The sequence below is a fragment of the Macaca nemestrina genome, chromosome 12, assembly GCF_043159975.1.
Source record: "Macaca nemestrina isolate mMacNem1 chromosome 12, mMacNem.hap1, whole genome shotgun sequence".
NCBI lineage: Eukaryota > Metazoa > Chordata > Mammalia > Primates > Cercopithecidae > Macaca > Macaca nemestrina.
This window is the reverse complement of record NC_092136.1, coordinates 123896765-123920830: the sequence shown is the minus strand read 5'-3', so window position 1 is coordinate 123920830 and position 24066 is coordinate 123896765. Positions and strand designations below refer to the sequence as shown.

Genomic DNA, 24066 nt, shown 5'->3' with positions numbered 1-24066 from the left:
AACACGATGAAACCCCGTCTCTATTAAAAATACAAAAAACTAGCCTGGCGAGGTGGCGGGCGCCTGTAGTCCCAGCTACTCAGGAGACTGAGGCAGGAAAATGGCGCGAATCCAGGAGGCGGAGCTTGCAGTGAGCCGAGATCGCGCCACTGCACTCCAGTCTGGGCGGCAGAGCGAGACTCCGCCTCAAAAAAAAAAAAAAAAAAAAAAAATTAAGAGTTCATCCACGAGAACACATGGACACAGGGAGGGGAACATCATACACTAGGGCCTGTCGGGGGGTTGCGGGCAAGGGGAGAGAGAGCATTAGGACAAATACCTAATGCATGCAGGGCTTAAAACCTAGATGACGGTGGATAGGTGCAGCAAACCACCATAGCACACGCATACTTATGTAACAAACATGCACATTCTGCACATGTATCTCAGAACTTAAAGTAAAATAAACAAACAAAAATTAACACGTGTCAGAATGTACAAGTCTTGTTGCCTTAGCTTTCTCTGGACAGATTTCCACTTTGTTATTTATGAGGCCAGCTGGATTTAGTCCTGAGTTTTATGGAAAGTCACCAGATCGGCATTTTTTCACACTAGTAGTTTTGTGACAAAATATAATTCTTATTTTTATGGCGATGGAAATTTGTAAGAAGGCTTTCCTCTGAAGATCCAGTGTTTCTTAGGTGCTTTGCCATGAGTTATGTTCTAAAATGTGTAGAGAATTTATGATCCAGCAAATTCTCAGAAGCAACACGTTTGTAATATAAGTAGGTTATTGGTACCACAATAGGGTAAACCCCAGGCACTGCACTGCTCTTCTAATAATACACACACTGCCACGTTGTAGGATTTGCTAGGATATGTTCTGAGTTGTAATATCCATAAAAGGTTCATTTCCTTTATACACAGAATTTTCACACTTCGATCTCTTCAGAAACTTCAAAATGTGCAAGTTTTTAGGAAATAAAAAGAAGCCTCAAACATGGCCACTTGGTTTGGGACAGGGATGGACATTGAATGCACTGGTCACATAAAACATGAATTGACAGGTTCTGTTTTTACTTCTCTATCTTTACGCAGAGACTAAGAGAGAAATAGATCCAGATTATGCATCTGTTAATACTTCACAACTGCTGTTTGAGTCTTTATAGTCCGTAGGCATACTCTTTTCAAGCTGGGAAAGCAGGGTTGGTGCAAGGATGCTCCTGGAGAGAGCCCAGTGTCTCTTTTTAAAATGACAAGCAGTTGTGGCATTTTCTAGGGGCATTCCTAACTTCAATCCATATAATTAATAATTATCTCTTTCTTTTCTTTCATAACACTACATCATGAATTTCCCTTTGCTTACCTAATTTATGACTCTAGCAATTTTAAAATCAGACGTGATGTACTGGGAAGAATCTAAGCAAAGATAGCAAAGAGGAAGCTTCAAACTGAAATGCAAATCTCAATGTTAACGGAAAGAATCTTAATTTTAATGCATTGAAAATTCAGTACCTTTTTGGTCTGTTCCATCTCTCTTGCTTAAGAGATACTGTATCAAAACCAAAAAGTTCCATAATTGTGGTAGTGCAAGTTGTTATTTTGTGTTTGGAGGCACTACTTATTTTGAGTATTTTAAAGACATTTAGAGAGTTTTTTGATTAATAAAGGAATCCTCCTTTTTTGCTGTTTGATTAATAAAGGAACCCTCACCAAATAAGTACAGAATGATGCCTTTTCTCTCTACTCCAACACAAATAAGTAGGATGCTTGTAAATATATATATAAAATATATATTATAAATATATCAATATATAATAAATATATAAAATATATATTATAAATATATATAAAATATATAATACATATTTATAAAATATTATTAATATGTAATTAATATATATTAAATATAATATAATATTATTAATATATAATTAAATATATATTATATATATTATATTTATATAAATATAATATATATTTATATAATATAATATATAAATATAATATATATTTAAATATACATAAAATATATAAATATATAGTATAAATTTATTAAAATATGTATTATAAATATATATAAATATATATATATTATAAATATATAAAAATAAATACATATTTATTTTATTCAAGCACAAAACATTTTTTGTGTGGAATTATTTTCATTATATATGTATACATATACATACTTATTTATATAATGGGTTGAATATCCCAAGACATATGAATTGATTTAAAGCTTAAAGGATTAAATAAATAGTAAGTATATATTTTAAGAATTGTTAAAAATAAAACTTTTTAACTTTTAAAATAACAAACATATTCACCCAAAAATAAGTATATTCTTTAGGTAAATTAAACAAACACAAGTTTCTGTTACAAACATTTTTCACAAACTTTTTGTTTGTGAGAGACAGTGCTGCTGCCCTATCTAATAGATACAGCTCTTTCTTCCTTCCTTCCTCTCTCTTTCTCTCTTTTTCTCTCTCTCTCTCTCTCTTTCGGAGCCTCACTCTGTCATCCGGGTTGGAGTGCAGTGGGGCGAACTCAGCTCACTGCAAGCTCCGTCTTCCGGGTTCACGCCGTTCTCCTGCCTCAGCCTCCGGAGTAGCTGGGACTACAGGCGCCCACCACCGCGCCCGACTAATTTTTTGTATTTTTAGTAGAGACGGGATTTCACCATGTTAGCCAGGATGGTCTCGATATCCTGACCTCGCGATCCGCCCGTCTCGGCCTCGCAAAGTGCTGGGATTACAGGCCTGAGCCACCCCGCCTGGCCTTCTCTGCTTTCTTAATGCCAGAAACTTCCTTTCGTGAGAGAGGGTGAAAATGGGAGAGATTCATTTTGCTAGCTTTCCTTGAAGTTAAATTGGCCATATTACATAGCCCTTAACTGAAGAGATATCAATGGAAGCTATCTGCTGCCTTCAAGAGAAGATTTACTTCACTTTACATAGGGAGGTAAGTGAGGGGAGTCCTCTAGCCTTCTTGTCTGGCTTTCTTCCTTGGATATAGCTGTGTTTGTATGTGACTTTTTTGTTTGTTTGTTTGTTTGTTTTCTTTTGAGCCATAGCAGCTATTTATGACCATGAGGTGATAAGCCTGAGGACTAAGGCCAACTGACTGAGGACAGTGGAAAGGAAGAACCTGACCCTTGATTAGAGTGTTTAATGTTCCCCATGGCCCTGTGAAACATAAAAATAGCTGCAAAAGAAGAAATTAAACTGACTTTATGAGTTAATGTATGACTGATGGGTCCGGGCCTGGTCAGGTAACCAGACGGTGCTCGGAAATACGGGGAAAAAAGATATACCACTCAAATTTAAAAAGTAATAAAAGCCCTTTGGGCCTATGGAAACTAATAATTACCTTCACCCCAAATTACCTAACTCCCAGTTGAGAATTACTGACCCCCAATCCTTTCCAACCTGTGGATTAGGTTTACTTAAGAAACTGGAGAGAGAGGAACTACAAGGTAATTTAAAACCTAAATGAATGGGCCCATATGTGTTGATTCTTACAAGTAACAAGGATTGACACCACCACACTCAGATAAAGGCAGTCACAGAACCTAAGGAAGAAAGTCCCGCTTACCAAGCTGAACCACTCTCAGATTTAAGATTCCTGTTCAAAAGGACAGACAAGAACCTCAACCCGATAGGTAACCTTGGGCGGACATGTTCTTTCTGCCAGGACTTGGTCTACTTGCCTTGCTTATAGGTAGTCTTATTTTTGCTTTCAGAGTTTAGAGCTTACCCGTCTTTGGAAAACACGCGGCATCAAAGAGAGTGTCCCCTAGGGCACCTAATTCCCAGAGAAGTCAAAATCTTTCATTGTTTTCTAATCTTTTCTCATCCAAGGAATAAAAGAATGATTAGGCTTAATCTGGCTGATATCAACATACCTGGTGGACCCCTACTACCATGAGGTTACCTGCCACATCCTCACAACAGTTATATAAACTGTAGCCTATAAGACTGATGATGTCCTTACCCACCTCAAAGTTAATATTGTACTTGAAAACTGTCTGGCTCTTGATTACCTCTTGGCAGAACAAGGTCTGGTGTGTGTAGTCACCCACTCTTGCTGTTGTGCTTGGGTAAATAATTCAAGATTGATTAAAAAAAAAAAAAAAGACATTGGGCTGGGCACGTGGCTCATACTTGTAATCCCCGCACTTTGGGAGGCCGAGGCAGGCTGATCATGAGGTCAGGAGTTCGAGACCAGCCTGACCAACATGGTGAAACCCCGTCTCTACTAAAAGTACAAAAATTAGCCAGGCATGGTGGCATGCGCCTGTAATTCCAGCTACTCAGGAGGCCGAGGCAGGAGAATCACTTGAACCCAGAAGGTAGGGGTTGCAGTGAGCCGAGATAGTGCCAGTGCACTCCAGCGTGGGTGACAGAGCAAGATTCCATCTGAAAGAACAAAAAAAAGACATTGAAGTCATTTACAATCAGGCCAAGTGGTTGTACCAATTTAACCAAAGGGGTATGAACCCTCAAGGTATATGGGAAATTGTTAAACAGGCCTTCCCTAATTTCACCCAGTTCTTATTCTTCCTGGATCCTTCAGCTGCCATCCAGCTTCTTTTGATCTTTGGGCCTTGTATCTTAAACTGTCTGATCTCTTTTGTGCCTCAGTGAATTGAAGTCATATAGCGATAGGGACAGCTAGATTTATACCCAGGAAATAACCAGACCTACCTAAGACAAGCTAGGGAAAAATTTCACTGCAGTAATGGGCCCCATATTAACATATGAATTGAGCTTTAAGGAGTCATAGAAGACAGACATTCATTCACCTCACAGCACTCCTCAAGAATGAAGAGTGAATACAGAGAAAGGGGAGGTTTGTTCCATGGTATAATGCCTATGTGCCGTAGTAGAATTTCTACCCTGTCCTAGCTCTGCCTATCTTTAAGAAACAGGACGCTTGTGAGAAAAAGTTTCCTTTGTAACCAGACCAGCTGAGACTGGTTAGAATCCATTTTAAAATGGCAAGAATAAGTCCTTACCTATGAGTTATTAGTTTACGTGTATGTAAATGGACTAAACTTCTAAGTCAAAAGATATGTAGTGGCTATGTGGATTTTAAAAAGGACCAAATTAGACCAAATTATATGCTATCTACAAGAGACTCACTTTAGATTTAAGAACACATGAAGCCTGAAAATAAAGCAGTGTAGGAAAATAGTTTATTCAGTGATGACCAAAAAAGAACATATCAGACAAAATAGACTTTAGTAAAACCTGTCACAAGAGTCAATAAGGTCATTACATAATGATAAAAGACTTTATTCAACAAGAAGATGTAACAGGTATAAAGATGTATGCACCCAACATCAAAGCACCTAAGTAGAGAAAGCACACAATGATGGATATGAATAGAGAAATAGACAGGAATATGATAATAGCAGAAAATTTCAATTCCTCACTCTCTATAATGAGTAGGTCACCCAGGCTGAAAGTTAATAAGAACACAGCAGAATGTAACAATGTTATAGACCAAATGGAGTTAACAAATATATATATACATACATATTCAGAAATTTTCACTCAGCAACAGAATACATATTCTTCTCAAGGGCAAGTAAAAAATTCTCCAGGATAGATCACATTTCAGGTCATGAATGAATCTGGACAAATTTAAGAAGATTAAAATCATTTCAAATATCTTTTATGACCACAAAGGAATGAAACTAGAGATCAATAATAGTAGGAACATGGGATAATTCAGGAATTCATGGAAACTAAACATTTCCACACTGAAAAAACATTGAGTCAGAGAGGAAATCAAAAGAAATTTTAAAAAATACATCTAGACACACAAAAACAAAAATACAACATAACAAAACTTACAAGTTGTAGCAAAAGCAGTGCTAAGAAGGAAGTTTAAAGCTATAAACATCTATGTTAAAAAATTGAAAATATCTCAAATAACCTTAAACCTTAATGAACTAGGGAAAAAACCCAATGTGTTGATGTGTTAAACCCCAAATTAGAAGAAAGAAGGAAGTAATAAAGATTTGACTAGAAATAAATCAAATAGATAATAGAAACACAATAAAAAATCAACAAAAATAAGAGTTTGTTTTGTGACAAAAACAAAATTGGAAATCTTTAGTTATATTAACCAATAAAAAAAGAAGACTTTTCTTGTGATTTTTCTTCTGGTTTTGGTATCAAGGTAATGCTGGTCTCATAAATTAAATTTGAAAGTGTTCCCTTGTCTTCAATTTATTGAGAGTTTGAGAAGAATTGGCATTAATTCTTTAAATGTTTGATAGAATACACCAGATATCTTTGTTCTTAGTAACTGCCGGTTGTCCAGAGAGAGCAAGATCTAGTTAGCACCCTGAAACAAGTAAGGCAGAAGCCATTTGCTCAGGTAGCCCTCAAATAGTTGGATCACTGGACTTCTGATATACCTCTTTTCCTCCTTAGGGAAATGCTGAGAGCTAGAGTTTGCATTAACTGTGGCATCTGTGATGAGCCTTGGGGAGAGGTTGCATTGGAAGAGTCCAGTGTATCTCTTTCCCTCTCCAGGGAGAAGCTAGGAGGACCTTCCTTCCTTCCTTCCTTCCTCCCTCCCTGCCTCCCTCCCTCCCTCCCTTCCTTCCTTCCTTTTTCCCTCCCTCCTTCTCTCCCTCCCTGTCTTTTTTTACCTACCTCCCTCCCTCCCTCCCTTCCTTCCTTCCTTCCTTCCTTCCTTCCTTCCTTCCTTCCTTCCTTCCTTCCTTCCTTCCTTCCTTCCTTCCTTCCTTTCTCTTTCTTCCTTTCTTTCCCTCCCTCTCTCCCTCATTCTTTCCCTCCCTCCCTCCCTACCTCCCTCTCTCTCTCTCTTTCTTTCTTCCTTCCTTTCTTCCTTTCTTCTTTCTTTCTCTCTTTTTTCCTTCTCTTTCTTTGCTTTTCTTTCTTTCTTTCTCTTCTATCTCTGTACTGAGCTATTTTGTCTAAATTGCCTACTGTGTTTTCACTGGCCCTTAGTGATCAGAGCATGCTGTGTCTTATGTCCTATCAGTGCTATGAGACAGGCTAGATAGAAGCCAGTCCTTGGCATAACTTGTGGAAAATGTGGGGCATTGGATGCATGGTGTACCCCAATGCCCTTCCCAAGGAGAAGCTTTTATTCCAACTGCATGATGCTCTGCCAGAAATAGAGATTGTGGCACAGAGATAATGCAAATGTTCCTACCAGATTCCATGTGGCTGATTTTATGCTAGACTGGGATGTAGGAACATTATAACTAGGTTGAGAAGTGTCACAAATAGAATCTGTCCATGAATTGTTGTAGAATTACTTTGTTCATGGGGGAAGGAGGATCTAGGGCTTCCCATTGCACCATCTTGCTGACTGAGAAATTAAAGCTTATTTCTGGCTCTGCATGACTGATGCACAATGACCAGAGTGAAAAGAAAACTTGAGTAAAATATTAAGTCTCTAAGGAACTAAAGGCAGGTTATGGTCCAGGGTGAAAATACAATTCCCCTGTTTTCCTGTTACTCTTAAAATCTGTTTTCTGGGGAAGAGACTGAGCAAGCTTCTACACTGTTTATAACCACTTGTATTATTATCATTAAACTCGTAGTAAGTCTTCTGATGTCTCATTAAATGGCATATGTAATAACAATAAAGACTATTTTTTCTGATGCTTGAGAGGATTCAAAGCAATAATCATAAATTAGATGATCTGTAGTTCAGAAAAAATTTCAGAACATACTGGAAATAGAGTTTGGGTTGCACCTTCTTAGAAGCAAAAAACCCAAAGCCTCAGACACTGAAATTTCCCTTTCAGGACCACAGGGTAAGTAATCAAAAGAAAGCACCGAGGTTGTCTGGCATAAGAGGATGTATTTCTGAATTCTATTTATATTACTGTCTTGCTTTGAAATGGAATTACAGGGATATAAGATATTGCCTTTTATTTTACACCTTGTCAGTCTTGAGATTCAAGTGCAACTGATGTAAGAATCTATTTAAAGTAGGAGCTGGGAATGTTCAGAGAAAACAGAGAAAGTGATGGATGCAGTATTTTAGTCGGTAGTTCCCTCTCCATGAATGAAAATCTCCCTCTTGTAGATTTATGGCTTTTTCTGTGACTTGGGGTAGTAATGTAACCTTTTTTGGACTTGGGTTCCCTACTTGTGTATTAGAAACAAGATCCTTTGTCCCCACCACACCAGAGTCTAATCTGCATTGGATATGGGCACCAGGTTGCAAAGGTCTCTGCTTCCAATTTTAATGGTAAGGGAGGACTCAAGTGAATGAAGAAATAATGAGATGAGGGAAGGATGATTCTGTCCCGGTTCATCCTTCTTCTCCCTTATTCTATTACTTCTTAAGAATTAAGTTTGCACATGGCAGAACTAGCCTTCACTCCATAGGCTAAGTTTGTGCTATATTTGGCTTAGTAAGATTCTATCATGGGTAAGTCAACGCCACTCAGTAACCTAGTAGTGGTAAAGGCAGATTCTGTGGGTCCACATTAGTCTAGTTTCAGACAATCTCAGCAATATTCCAAGGTGTGGGAGAAAATACCGTGGGAAGTTCTGGGTTGTCTTCTTTTCTCCTGTGTCCATAGATTCCCTTAGAGTAGAATGTTTCCTGGAAATGGCTCTTTGGTGAATGAATTCATTCTGCTGAGGTTAACAGACCAGCCAGATCTTTACCTCCCCCTGTTCTTCCTGTTTCTTGTAATGTATGTTGTCACTGTGATAAGAAACTCTGTCTTGGTAATTCTAACTATGCGGAATTCACATCTTCACACTCCCATGTACTTTTTCCTTTCTAAATTGTTCTTCGCAGACTTCTGTTATTCTTCTGTGTTTACACTCCAAATGCTGAGGAACTGTATTTCAGAGAAGAATATTATCTCCTACGTGGTTTGCATGATCTAGCTTTTCTTCTTCTTTTTCTTTTTTTATTTCTGAATGTTATATGCTGACGTCAATGGCCTATGATTGCTGTGTGACCATCTGTTACCCACTTCTTTATCACATTGCCATGTCCCCCAAAGTGTATTTCAGCCTTATGCTTGGTTCCTACTTCCTGTCCTTTTCTGGGGTCATGGCCCACACTGGATGCATGCTGAGACTGACCTTCTGTGATGCAAACACCATCAATCACTACTTCTGTGACATTCTCCCTGTGTTCCAGCTCTCCTGCACCAGCACCTACATCAGTGAGCTGGTGGTTTTCATTGTGGCAGGCATCAACATCATTGTGCCTGTTGTCACCATCTTTATCTCTTATGGTGACATCCTCTCCAGGATCCTCCACATCAGTTCCAATGAGTGCAGTTTCCACATAATTGCTGTTTCTTTGTTCTTTGGATTAAGTGCATTTATGTATGTCAAACCATCTTCTGCTGGGTCTATAGATGAGGGAAAATCCTCTTCTGTTTTTTATATGAATGTGCGTCCCATGATGAGCTCCTTAATCTACAGCTTAAAGAGCAAAGATGCTAAATTTGCCATGGGAAAAGCTCTGAGTAGGAGAATGTTATTGCCATAAACAACATTTCTCTGTGCATGTAGTTACAGGATGGGGATTCTCTGTATTTTATTATAATAACTTAGGAGGAAATAATTTTTCCTATTTGTTATCATGATGATGGTTAGTTGAGTATCATCCTATCAATCTGTCTCCAATTTTTATAGTAAATTTTTTTCCCTCACCCTTTGCACATCTTTCCCCTTTTTGTCATTTTTCCTGTGTAATAATAAAGAAAGTTTTTCTTTTTTTTCCATTGTCATTATGGACTTCCTTTTTTCTTCTAGAAAAGATGATTGGTTTTTCAAATGATCAAGTAAAGTAAAATTAAGATGACAATGTTCCGCTGCATATAAGAACCTGACAACCTGCCTCTACTCTTGTCTTTCCATCCTCCACTGGGCAGCATCATGTGTCCTTTATATGCCGGTGTTTTCCAGACAGACAAGGTTTGACAAGACCTAACAAATACAGCCCACTTTGCCACTTTAAATATACACATGAAGCTTCTTCTGACATTAATTTTACGTTTACCTTTGTATACCCCAAATAGATCACCAATATACCAATATTGCATCTGTGAGGTGCTGGAACTAAGAGATGCTAATGATTCCCTTAAAGTCACACAATTTCTTTATTAAAAAAGTCTAAAACAAGTTAATAGACTCCTAATTTCAAGTCTACTACTTTTTCTGGTATACTTTATTGTTTTACTTATTAAACAAGAGATACTATACGAGAAAACTTTTTTTTTTTGGACATTTTGTTTCTAGATGACAAATAATCTCAGAATGGTTATTGCTTTAGTTTTTTGTTCTGGGAAATTGTTTTTTTTGGAGTGTGTGAAAGTGGAGATCTATTAAGCTGGGGTAGTTGCGAATTGATTGGCTCAAGCAGGGAGCTGATGTATTTTACAAAATCAAAAAGCATATTGAAATATTTTCTGGTGTTTCTAATTCAGAGAATAGAGGCATAGGAGAGAAAGGAGCCTACCAATTTGTAATTTAGGCAAGAATTCAAAGAGACACATAGCCAATATACAAGAGGTCCCTCTGTGGGGATTATGGGGATTATCAATGAGGATTTAGAAACCATCTGAAACTCTCAATCAATTTAAATTTTCAATCTGAATTTGTATCTGTTCTGTAAATTACTGTAACTATCTTTTATTAACATAAAGCTTTGACAAAATTTTAATCCACAATGACTATACATTAAATAATGTTTTGTGGAGTGAATGTGGTCACATTTGGAGAATCAGGAAGGGAAAGAAAGGAAACTTCAACCAGAAAAATAATGAGTAGTAATTGGATCTCAAGTTAGGAAAGAGGAACTTAGAAAGTAGAACCATGGAAAATTAATGCTTCTCCCTATGACTTCTTTTTCTCAAAATTGGAAGGCCTTACAAATACTATGGTGATCATAGAATTTTTCTGAGTAGGACGAAGGCATAAGTTATCTGATATTAAAGAAAGGTTAAACCTGAAGGCTGGAGGACCTGCAGATAACTAAATCACTCATGGTTTTGTGGCTTTCATTAGCTATTTTCATATGCATTTTAAGGTATTATAACCTTATATTGCAGTTGTGAGATTATATAAACACGTAATAACATACAGGAGGGTGTGTTGTAGGTTATAAACGTGAAACAAATAAGGGCAATGAATTGGAGGGAGCTAAGAGGAAGGTAGTGCTGAGTAAAAAGAAAAAAAGTGATTTCATCTGAAAGATTAGAGAGCATTATGCATTATAGGGCCATGTATGTCATAATGTTAAAATTATATAACTACGAAGACTATGTGCGTGAGTGTAATATATTTTTTGACAGGCATTTCAGGAGTTACTAATGGTGCGATAATGACCTGTACCTAAAAGTCAAACAGTCACTGTTAGAAAAGGAGAGGAGAAGAAAATTCCCGATCTTTTAGGCCTGAAGGAACGTGGTATTCATGATGTAAAATTTTGAATAGAATATTAAGCCTCCGAAGATAGCAGGGCAAAAGCATCTTGGTCTGTGTATAAATGACTTCATAATTATGGCTTTATTAAAGCACTTGAATTATAGACAGGCTCCTGGAGAAGCCACTATATCAGAATAAAAGAGCTTTCATGATGCTACCTGTAATTATTATAATACCTCAAAAACAGAGCTTGCTGTTTAGATGCCTTGTTTTTGGTTAAATGATTACTTCTGGGCAAAATCATAATTAAAAATCATGACTTTTATTTGACTGACGTCAAAGACTGAGACTTATAAATGCTCTTAGCATCTCTACAGAAAAAGAAGAGGAGGAGCTTTAGAATAATCCTTAGACCACTATGACCATAAGTGCACAGTTTTTGTGTGTGAACAGAAGTTTTTATTTTTGTAGGCAAATACCTTAAATTGTGACCATCTTAAGAGAAACTACAAACTGTTTTCTAGCAGATGCACCATGTTGCATCCCCACCACTGATGAATGAACATTTCAGCTGCTCTGTGTACTCATTAGCATTCGATTTAGTCGTTTTGTTTATTTATTTTCATTTTTCTAATAGCTTTTTAGTGGTATCTCATTGTGATTTTAATTTGACTTTCCCTAATAACTAATGATGTTGAGGACCCTTTCATGAGTTTATTTCCCATCCATATGCTGCTTTTGGGCAAAGTGTCTAGGTACAACCTTTGCTCATTTATTTATTCAGTTGTTTCTTTACTTATTTTTGAGGTTTACTGGTGCTTTACAGATTCTGGATGTACGTTACTTAATAGATGCATGATTTGAAAATATAATCTTCCAGTGTTTGGCTTGTTTCATTCCTTGAGTATTATCTTTCTTAGAGGAAAGGTTTTTAACTTTGATAATGTCTAATTAACTATCTTTTTTCTCTGATGGACTCTGTTTTTGGTAGCTTATCAGGAATCTTTGCCTTATTCTATGTCAAAAAGTTTTCCCTTTTGCTCTCTTCTAAAAATCTTAAAGGTTAATATTTTATCTTTATGTCTATGAGTAATTTTGTGATAATTATATTAATGATGTGAGTTAGGTTTCTTAGTCTCTTCTGCATTTCTATAACAGACTACCAAGACTGAGTAACTTATAAAGAAAAGAAATTTATTTCTTACACTTTCTGGAGGCTGAGAAGTCCAACATTAAGGTGGCAGCAACTGGAGAGCCTTTTTGCTGAGTCATAACATGGCAGAGGGCATCATAGGCAGAGGGCATGAGCTTGTGTGTCAGCTTAGGTCTCCCTTTCTCTTCCTACGAAGCCAACAGTCTCATCATGGGGGTCCACCTTAATGACATTATCTAATCCTTGTTAACTTCAAAAGGCCTCACCTCCAATCAGCATATGAGCTTAGGATTAAGTTTCCAACACATAAAATTTGGGGACCACATTCAAACCACAGCAGTAGGTTTTGAGATTTTTTTCTTTTTGTTATGAATATTGAATTATTCCAGTGTCATTGCTTGAAAAGCCCATAATTTCTTCAATAAGTTGCCTTTGCACATTTGTCAAAATCAATTAGCCTAATATATATGGGCCTATTTCTGGACACTACGTTCTGTTCCATTGATTCATCTGTGTATCCTTTTGACAATATCACACTGTTTTAATTGTTGCAGAACTATAGGGAGTCTTGAAATCAAGTCGTGTGAGACCTCCTACTCTGCTTCTTTGAAAAATTGTTCTGGCTATTTTTTTTGGCTATTTTTGTGTCTTTGTCTATCCATATAAATCAGTTTCTCACAATAAAACTTACTTGAAATTAATGTAATTTCATGGATTGTATACATCAGCTTTAAAAAGATGGACGTGTTAGAAATATTCAGTCTTCCAGTGTTTGGCTTATTTCATTCAAGATTTATCTTTACTTGTCATAATGAATTATCTATTTTATGTACTTTAGAATTGAATTTGCTAACATTTCAAAAATTATACACATATATATGCACATATACACACAAATGTTAAAAATAGGTTTATTTTTAACAGCCAAAAACTGTAGTCAACCTAGATGTCTATTAACAGGTTAATTGATAAATTATGGTATCTTGATCTTTACAAGGGAACAATACACAGCAACAAAAAGGAATATAAATACAGTATGTCTTTCTATTTACATAGTTTTCTATTTCTTTAATTAGTTTTAGTTTATGGTGTACATACCTTGTACATACATTATTAGATTTGTTTTGAAGGTTTCATGATTTTTGGTGCTGTTGTAACATTACTGCCTTTTAAAAACTTCAGTTTCCAATTGTTCATAGCATAGAGCACCATGTCATTTATAAACAGAAATAATCTTATTTTTTCCTGTGCAATGTATCTGTCATTTATTATATTTTCTTGCCTTATTGCACTGTCCATTAATCTACTACATGATCATATAGTAGCAGTGAGAGTGGAATTTTTTTTCTTTTCACCAGACTTATAAGTAAAGAATTCACTCTTTTAAGTATGAAGTTAGGTGTAGTTTTATTTGTTTGTTTGCAGATTCCCTTCATCATGTTAAGAATTCCCTCTTATTTTTAGGTTTAATTTTTAAAAATAATACATAAACACTGACATTTGTGAAAATGTTTTTCATTTTTAAAGATGATTGTAGAGTTTTAGTACTGTGATTCAAGGAAGGCTTTGAAGGTGATGGGTATGTGCATTTTCCTGATGCGGTGATGATTTCATGGTGTAAACACAAGTTAACATTTGCCATATTGTACATTTTAAATATGTATAGTTTACTGTATAGCAATTATACCTCAAAAAAGAAGTTTGAGAAAAGTTCCCTCCCCCAAATTTGCATACTTAGGATTTGTGCGTACTATGTACTAAAATTACATTTCAATAAGATACTGCCATGGAAAGTCATACACAAAACCTGAAGCAGGCAAGACCTCAGAGAGTATAGTCCTTCTAAGCTAGTCTTGAAGAAAATGCTTAACAAGTGAATCAAAAGAACTCAAGAAAGTAGAACGCTGGGAGTAAGCACTGAATTATTTAAATACAAAATTAAGACTAAATAACTGAGAGTTATGATTATAGAGCATAGATGAATGCTACAGCCTTGAATATATAGACATATAGTTTACATAGTTAAAACCACCGGGTTTGGAATGACAGACAAGAGTAATGTGAACACGTTGTTTCTTCACACTATAGAAGTCCACTCAATAAAGTGAAGGTTGAAATTTGATTTGAAACAAACTGCTAAACAAAAAAGATTGTAGCCTAAAAATATTCCATAACCCTTCCCTTAACTGTAAAGGAATAACGAATGATAATTCCTTATTTCTGGTACAGAAGTTGTTACCTAAACTTTAGCAGTTTCTTCAAATTTCATTTCTATTTAACTTTTTCAGGCAAAATTTAAATGAGTTATTTTATTAAGAATGATATTAAGAACATGCTTGCACTTAGTAAAATAATTCTATTTTTGTACTGACTTCTAATTTTTTATGAAGTAAATATTGTATTAACAATTTTTATATTGACTGCATGCTGAAAGGATAATAACTGAATTAAGTAAAATATATTAGTAAAATTAATTTTACCTATATCTTTTTTTATTACACTTTAAGTTCTGGGGTGCATGTGCAGAACTTGCAGGTTTGTTACACAGGTATTCATATGCCATGGTGGTTTGCTTCACCCATCAACCCGTCATCTACATTAGGTATTTCTCCTAATGCTATCCCTCCCCCAGCCCCCCACCCCATGACAGGCCCTGGTGTGTGATGTTGCCCTCCCTGTGTCCATGTGTTTTCATTGTCCAACTCCCACTTATGAGTGAGAACATGCGGTGTTTGGTTTTCTGTTCTTGTGTTAGTTTGCTGAGAATGATGGTTTCCAGCATCATCTCTATCCCTGCAAAGGACTTGAACTCATCATTTTTTATGGCTGAATAGTATTCCATGGTGTCTATGTGCCACACTTTCTTTATCTAGTCTATCACTGATGGATATTTGGGTTGGTTCCAAGTCTTTGCTATTGTTAACAGTGCTGCAATAAACATACGTGTGTATTTGCCTTTATAGTAGAATGATTTATAATCCTTTGGGTATATACCCAGTAATGGGATCACTGGGTCAGATGGTATTTCTAGTTCTAGATCCTTGAAGAATTGCCACACTGTCTTCCACAATGATTGAACTAATTTACTCTCCCACCAACAGTGTAAAAGCATTCCTATTTCTCCACGTCCTCTCCAGCATCTGTTGTTTCCTGACTTTTTAATGGTCACCATTCTAAGTGGTGTGAGATGGTATCTCATTACGGTTTTGATTTGCATTTCTCTAGTGACCAGTGATGATAAGCTTTTTTTCATATGTCTGTTGGCTACATAAATGTCTTCTTTTGAGAAGTGTCTGTTCATATCCTTTGTCCACTTTTTGATGGGGTAGTTTTTTTCTTGTAAATTTGCTTAAGTTCTTAAAAAATATGAACTTATATAATTTGGCTTGCATTATATATATTTTCCTTATGTTTTAATTGACATAATAATTACAAATATTTATGGGATACAGAATGATATCTTCATATGTGTATACAGGGTGTAATGGTCAAATCAAGTAATTAGCATATCTATAACCTTGAACATTTATCATTTATTTATATTGTGAACATTCAAACTCCTCTTTTCTAGCTTTTTGACCATATACACTAAATTTTGGTAACCATATTCACCTTAAGATACTACATAACACTGGAACTTGTTCCTCCCATCTGGCTTTAGGTTTGTCTCTGTTAACCAATCTCTCCCTATCCTCCACTTCTGTTTACTCTTCCCACCCTCTAATAACCAGAATTCAACTTCTCTTTACTTCCATAAGCTCAACATGTTTTTATCTCCTACATGTGAGTAAGAAATACAGTATTTATCTTTCTGTACCTGACTTTTTTCCCCTCACATAATTTCCTCCAGGATCACCCATAGTGTCATGAATGACAGGATTTCCTTCCTTTTTTATAACTTAACAGTCTTCCACTATTTATATGCACCAAAGTTTTCTCATTCATTCATCCACCAATGGACATCTAAGTTGATCCTACATGCTGGCTACTATGAAATAGAGCTGCAATAAACATGGGAGTGCAGGTATCTCTTTATATAGTGATTTCTATTTCTTTGGATAAATACCCAGTGGTGGGATTGCTGTATTGTATGGTAGCTCTACTTTTAGTTTTTGAGAAACTTCAATACTGTTTTTCATAATGGCTCTACAAATGTACATTCCTACCAACAGTATGCAAGAGTTCCTTTTTCTCCACATCCTTGGTTGCATTTGTTAATTTTTGAATATAGCCAATTTAACTGGAGTGATATGATAGCACATTGTAGTTTTTATTTGCATTTTGTTGAGTATTAGTGATTTTTAGTCTTTTCTGTATACTTGGCCATTTTTATATCTTCTTTTGAGAAATGTCTATTCAGATCCTTTGCTCATTTAAAAAAATATATATATATTTTGACTGTCAAGTTGTTTGAGTTCTTTGCTGGATGAATAGTTTGCAAATATTTTCTACCATTCTATAGGTTGTCTCTTCATGCTGTTGATTGTTTTCTTTGTTGTGCTGAAGGTTTTTGTGTCATACAGTTCTATCGGTTTTTGTTTTATTACCTGTGCTTTTGAAGTCTTACCTACAAAATTTTTGCCTAGACCAATGTCTTGCAGGGTTTCCCTATATGTTTTCTTCCAGTAGTGTTATAATTTGGGGTTTTACATATAAGACTTTAATCCATTTTGAGTTGAGTTTTGTATATGAGAGATAGGAATCTAGATTCATTCTTTTGCCTATGGATATTCAGTTTTCCCAGAACTATTTATTGAAGAGAGTGTCCTTTCCACAATGTGTACATTCTTGTCATCTTTGCCAAAAGTCAGTTGGCTGTAAACATGTGGATTTATTTCTAGGGACTCTATTCTGTTCCATTGAGCTATGTGTCTGTTTTTATGTCATTATCATGCTGTTTTGGTTCCTATAGCTTTTTAGTGTATTTTAAAGTCAGGTCGTGTGATACCTCCAGTTAGGTTGTTTTAGCTCAGTATTCCTTTGGCTATTTAGGGTCTTTTGTGATTCCATGTGAATTTTAGAATTTTTTTTTTATTTCTGTGAAGAAAGTTATTGGTATTTTGATAGGGCTTGCATTGACTCTGTTTATCGCTTTGAGTAATATGGTTATTTTTAACAATATTAATTCTTGTAATCCAGGAGCATGGGATATCTTTCCATTGTTTGGTGGTCTCTTCAGTGTCTTCCATCAGTGTTTTATAGTTTTCATTATAAATAATTTTTACCTGTTTGGTTAAATTTATTTCTAAGTATTTTATTATTTTTTGTAGCTATTATAAATGGATTGCTTTCTTGATTTATTTTCATCTAGTTCATTATTGGTGTATAGAAACACCACTGAGTTTTGCATGTTGATTTTGTATCCTGAAACTTTACTGAATTCATTTTTCAATTCTAAGAGTTTTTTGGTGGGGTCTAGGTTTTTCTATATGTAAGATTATGTAGTCTGCAAAGAGGGACAATTAGACTTTCTCTTTTCCAATTTGGATGCCTTTTTTTTTCTCTTGGCTAATTGCTCTGGCTAGCTCTTCCTGTACTACGTTGAATAGCAGTGCTGAAAGTGAGTATCCTTGTCTTGTTCTATTTCTTAGAGGAAACACTTTCAGCTACTTTCCATTTAGTATGATGTTAACTGTGGTTTTAAAATATATGCCCTTTATTATGTTGAGGAATGTTCCTTTTATATCTAATTTGTTGAGAACTTTTCTCATGAATAAATGTTGATTTTTATCAAATGCTTTTTCTGCATCTTGAAAAAATTATGAGTTTTGTCCTTCATTCTGTTGATGTATCACATTTATGATTTGCATATGTTGAAGACAATGTGCATTCCTGGGATAAACTCCACTTGATCATAATGTGTTATCTTTTTGATGGATTGTCGGATTCTGTTTTCTAGTATTTTGCTGAGGAATTTTGCATCTGTGTTCATCACCAGTGTTGGCCTATGTGTGTGTGTGTGTGTGTCCTTGTCTAATTTTGGTGTCAAGGTAATGTTGGATTCATAGAAGGAGTCAGGAAAAATTTATTCCTATTGAATTTTCTGGAAAAATTTGAGAACTGATGTTAGCTCTTATTTATGTGTTTGGTAAAATTCAGCAGTAAAGTTATCTGGTTCTGGGCTTTTCCTCGTTTACAGATTTTTTATTACCTATTCAATCTCATTACTCATTATTGGTCTGTTCATGTTTTCCATTTCTTCTTTTTACAATCTCTATAGCTTATATGGGTTCAAAAATTTATCCATTTCTTTTAGGCTTTCTAGTTTTTTTGCATATAGTTGTTTATAATAGACTCTAATCATCCTTTGAATTTATGTGGTATCAGTTGTAATATGTTTTTGGTCATTTCTGATTTTATTTATTTGGGTCTTCTCTGTTTTTTTCTCAGGCTAGCTAATGGTGTGTCAATATTGTTTCTCCTTTTTAAAATAAACTTTTCATTTATTTGATCTTTTGTATTATTTTTCAGTCTCTATTTTGTTCAGTTTTGCTTCGTCTGTATTATTTCTTTTCTTCTAGTAATTTTAGTTTTTTTCCTTGGTTTTCTAGTTCCTTGAGGTGCATACTTAGGTCATTAAAAATTATTCTACTTTTTTGATGTAGTACTGTTTTCATGGTATCTCATAGGTTTTGATATAACTTGACTCAATTTGTATTTGTTTTAAGAAATCAATTTTTTCATTGACCAGTGGTTTTTTGGGAGCATGGTATTTAATTATCATGCCTTGTATAGTTTCCAGAGCTCCTTTTGTTACTGATTTCAAGTTTTATTCCATTGTTTTCTGAAAATATAATTAATATAGTTTTGATTTTTAAGTATTTGTTGAGTTTTTTGTGTGTGTGGCCCAACACATGGTCTATTCTGGAGAATTTTGTGTGTGTGTTGATGAGAAGAATGTGTATTCTTCAGCTGTTGGATAAAATGTTCTATAAATGTCTGTTAGGTCTATTTGATCTATAGCTCAGTTTAAATCTAATATTTCTTTGTTGATTGTCTCTCTAGATGATCTGTCCAATGCTGAAAGTGGGGTAGTGAAGTCCCCACCTAGTATTTTAGTGGGGTCTATCTCTTTAGATCGAAATTTGCTTTATATATCTGGGTGCTCTGTGTTGAGTGCATGTGTACTTGTAATTGTTATATCCTCTGGCTGAATTGATTGCTTTACCATGCCTTCTTTGTCTTTTTTTATGTTTTTTATGACTTAAAGTGTATTTTGTTGATATAAGTAGAGCTACTCCTGCATGCTTATATTTTCCATTTGTGTGAAATATTTTTTCTATGTCTTCTTTTTCCACTATGTTTGACTTTGCAGGGGAAGTGAGTTTCTTGTAGTGGCAGTGGCAAGTTTTTAAATAAGACAACAATAAAGTTTGCCTCATGAATGGACTCTTCCTTTCATGAAATAATTCTGTGTAGCATGTGAAGCTATTTGATAACATTTTATACCTAGTAGAACTCCTGTCAAAATTGGAGTTGGTCCTCTCAAATCCAGCCACTTCTTTATTAGCTAAGTTTATGTAATATTCTAAATCCTTTCTTGCCATTTCAACAATATTCACAGCATCTTCATCAGAAGTAGATTCATTTTTAAAAAGCACTTTCTTTTCTTATCCATAAGAAGAAACTCCTCTTCTGTTAAAGTTTTATTATTAGATCCTAGCAATTAGTCACCTCTTCAGGCTCCACTTACGTAATTTTAGTTCTCTTGCTGTTTTTAACACATCTGTAGTTACTTCCTCCACTGAAATCATTGGATTTCAGCTTCTCCCAAACTCCTGTTAATGTTGACATTTCAGTTTCCTTCCATGAATCACAAATGTTCTTAATGGTATCTAGAATTGTAAATTATTTCTGTAATGTTTTCCTTTGCCTAGTTCCATCAGAGAAATTACTATCTTTGGCAGGTATAGCCTCATAAAATGTATTTCTTACGTAACAAGACTTGAAAATCTAAACTCCTCCCCTACCCATTGGCTTCAGAATGGATGTTTTGCTAGCAGGAATGCAAACAACATTAATCTTTTTGTACATCTCCATCAGAATTATTGGGTGACTAGGTTCATTGTCAATAAGCAGTTATATTTTGAAACAAATGTATATTTTTTTCTGAGCAGTAGGTCTCAACAGTTGACTTAAAATATTCACTAAATCATGCTGTAAACAAATCTTCTGTCATTCAGGCTTTGTTGTTCCATATGTAGAGCACAGGCAGAGTAGATGTAGCATAACTCTTAAGGCCCCTAGGATTTTCAGAATGATAAACGAGTGTTGGTTTCAACATAAAGTCACCAGCTGCATTAGCTCCTAATAATAAAGTCAGTCAGTCTGTTGAAGCTTTGACACCAGGCATTAACATCTCCTCTCTAGCTATGAAAGTCCTAGATAACATCTATTTTCTTGTTCTTGTTCTTGTTGTTCCTCCTCCTCCTCCTCCTCCTTCTTCTTCTTCTTCTTCTTCTTCCTCTTCTTCTTCTTCTTCTTCTTCTTCTTCTTCTTCTTCTTCTTCTTCTTCTTCTTCTTCTTCTTCTTCTCCTCCTCCTCCTCCTCCTCCTTCTCCTTCTCCTTCTCCTTCTCCTTCTCCTTCTCCTCCTTCTCCTTCTTCTTTTTTTTGACAGAGTCTTACTCTGTCACCCAGGCTGGAGTGCAACGATGTAATCTCGGCTCACTGCAACCTCCGCCTCCTAGGTTCAAGTGATTCTCGTGCCTCAGCCACCCTAGTAGCTGGGACTACAGGCATGCACCACCACACTTAGCTAATTTTTGTATTTTTAATAGAGACAGGGATTTACCATGTTGACCAGGCTGGTCTCAAACTCCTGACCTCAGGTGATCTGCCAACATCGGCCTCCCAAAGTACTGGGATTACAAGCATAAGTCACCACGCCTGGCCTCTTTTTCTAATAGAAAGCTGTTTTATCTACATTGAAATCTGTTGTTTAGCGTAGCTACCTTCATCAATGATCTTAGCTAGATCTTCTGGATAACTTGCTGCAGCTTCTATGTCCGTACCTGCAGCTTCACCTTGCATTTTAGGTTATGAAGGAGGTTTCTTTCCTTAAACTTCATGAAGCAACCTCTGCAAGTTTTCGACTTTTCTTCTGCAGCTTCCTCACCTCTCTCAGCCTTTATAAAATTGAAGACAGTTAGGGCCTTGCTTTGGATTAAGTTTTTGCTTAAGTGAGTGTTGTGGTTGGTTTTATCTTCTACCTAGATGACAGAAATTTTCTCCATATCAGCAATAAGTCTGTTTAATTTTCTTATCATTCATGTGTTCACTGGAATAGGAGTTTTAATTTCCTACAATATCTTTTCTTTTGCATTCAACTTGGCTAACAGGTACAAGAGGCCTACCATTCAGCCTATCTCTGCTTTTGACATATCTTCTTTACTAAGCTTAATTATTTGTGGCTTTTGATTTAAAGTGAAAGATATGACTCTTTCCTTCACTTAAAAACTTAGAGGTCATGGTCAAGCTTATTAATTGGCCTAATTTCAATGTTGCTGTGTCTCAGGCAACAGGGAGGCCTGAGGAGAGGGAGAAAGATGGGGTACTGCTGGCCAGTAGAGCAGTCAGAACACCCATAACACTTATCAGTTAAGTTTTCCATCTTATATGGGTGTGGTTTGTGGTGCCCTGAAACAATCACAATAGTAACATCAAAGATTACTGATCACAGATTACCATAACGATATAGTAATAATGAAAAAGTTGAAATATTGCAAGAATTACCAAAATGTGATACAAAGACATAAAGTGAGCACGTGCTGTTGAAAAAATGATGTTGATAGACTTGCTGGATGGAGGGTTGCCACAAACCTTCAATTTGTAAAAAACGCAGTAGCTGGAAAGCAAAATAAAGTGAAGCACAATACAATGAGATATACTTGTGTATACAGTCATTCATGGTATAAGGAAAATTTGGTCAAAGAGAGGACCACATATACATAATATTACAATGGAACTGGAAAATTTCTATCACCTAGTGACATTGTATCCACTGAAAGCCGAGCTCAATGCATTACTCACAAATTTGTAATGATGCTGATGTAAACAAGCTTACTGTGCTGCCAGTATAATGCATAACATTTTAAGCAATTATGTTACTGTTTTATGTATTTAGTATACTGTTCTGTTTATCATTATTGTAGAGGGCACTCCTTCTAATTATAGAAGATGACATTAACTGTAAAATAGCCACCAGTAGGATTTTTTTTAGGAGATATTCTAGAATAAGGCATTGTTATCATAGGAGATGACAGCTCCATGTGTATTATTGCCTCTAAAGACCTTCCAGTGGGGACAAGATGTTGAGGTGGGAGGCAGTGATATTGGTGACCCTGACTTTGTGTAGGCCTAAGGTAATGTGTGTGTCCTTCTGTCTTAGAGTTTAACAAAAATGTTTAAAAAGTGTAAAGATAATAAAAATTTGTAAAGTAAAAATGCTGATAGAATAAGGATATGAAAGAGAAAATATTTTTGTTCAGCTGCACAGTGTCTTTGTGTTATAAGCTAAGTGTTACTTGAAGACAATTAAAAAGTTAAAAAATTTAATCAGCTTATAAAATACAAAAGTTATAGTAAACTAAGGTTAATTTATTATTGAAGAAAGAAAACGTTTCTATACATTTAGTGTGGACCAAGTGAACAGTGTTTATATAAAATCCACGGTAGTGCACAGTAATGTCCTAGGTCTTCACATTCACTCACCCCTCACTCACTGACTCACTTGGGCAATTTACATTTCTGCAAATTTTATTCATGGTAGGTGCTCTATACAGGTATACCATTTTAAATTTTTTGTATCATTTATTTTTACTTTACTTCTTCTATGTTTAGATACATAAATACTTGCCATTGTGTTTCAATTATCTGCAGTATTCAGTATAGTAACCTGATGTGCAGATTTGTACCCTAGGAGCAATAGGCAATGCCATATAGCTTAGGTTTGTAGTAGGCTATTTCATCTAGGTTTGTGTAAGTACACACTATGATGTGTGCATGACAAGATTGCCTATCGATGCATCTCTCAGAACATATCCAGTCATTATGTGATGCATGACTGCATATATATGTGTGTGTATATATAATTATATTTTTTATATATATTATATATAATATATATGTGTGTGCATGTATGTATGTATATATAGTTTCAGCAGATGAACATCTTAAGGTGATTCCTGCCTCTTTTTCAGTAAACATTAAAGAGAGAAACAGTAATTTATTATGATGAGAAGGAAAGTTTGCTTAGGTTTAAACTTAAATTTTAAGTATAATCTTTGGTCACCTGTGTGGTATTCTTTGTTCACTATACCATTTGGTTATTTATTTTTTTTTCCTTTTTAAAAAATTTCCATGTTCTCTAAAATGTAAATATTTCTAACATTTTGTGTCTTATATTTGTTACGAAGGCTTAGTTTGCACAATATTTAATGTGTTCAAAATACTTCGACCAATCATAATAGTTCTTTCATGGCTTCTCATGAACGCTAACCCTGACTCAATTTCTGCTTCAATTTTAAACAAGGTTG

General features: G+C 35.4%; 1 pseudogene; it reads left to right on the top strand.

Moving 5' to 3' along the window:
• The first annotated feature begins 8582 nt into the window (after positions 1-8582).
• Positions 8583-9498, top strand: LOC105476483 (olfactory receptor 8B3-like; annotated as a pseudogene).
• Positions 9499-24066: the final 14568 nt, after the last annotated feature.